General features: G+C 50.9%; 1 non-coding gene across 1 annotated transcript; it reads right to left on the bottom strand.

Moving 5' to 3' along the window:
- Nucleotides 1-15: 15 nt before the first annotated feature.
- LOC121939121 lies at nt 16-133 on the bottom strand. The gene has a single exon (XR_006105408.1). It is a non-coding gene; the product is annotated as a U5 spliceosomal RNA (small nuclear RNA).
- Between the last annotated feature and the right edge of the window lie 203 nt (nt 134-336).

Consider the following 336-nt stretch of genomic DNA (forward strand, 5'->3'; position numbering starts at 1 on the left):
GTTCACAAATGCACAAGGCTCAACCAAATGGCAAAGCCTGTCAAAAATAGGTTCAACTCAGTGGTGTTCCTCTCCACGGAAGTCTTTAGTAAAAGGCGAAAGACTTGTGCGCTATGAAGAGAAACCAGAGCATGTACAGCCCTCCGCACCGGAGCGGCCAAAGACCCTCGTGGTCCCAGTCATTACGCTCACGGTGAGCCTCGCTTGTGCCGCCTTCCAAGTCGCACTGCCATAGTGCATAAAATGTTTACGTCGTCCGTATGTAAAATACATTTGGTAACAAGTCCCTCACTCCCCGGGACTGCCACCCCATTGATACGTTTGTCCCTTCACGTG

The sequence above is a fragment of the Plectropomus leopardus genome, unplaced genomic scaffold (genome assembly GCF_008729295.1).
Source record: "Plectropomus leopardus isolate mb unplaced genomic scaffold, YSFRI_Pleo_2.0 unplaced_scaffold41450, whole genome shotgun sequence".
Classification (NCBI taxonomy): domain Eukaryota; kingdom Metazoa; phylum Chordata; class Actinopteri; order Perciformes; family Serranidae; genus Plectropomus; species Plectropomus leopardus.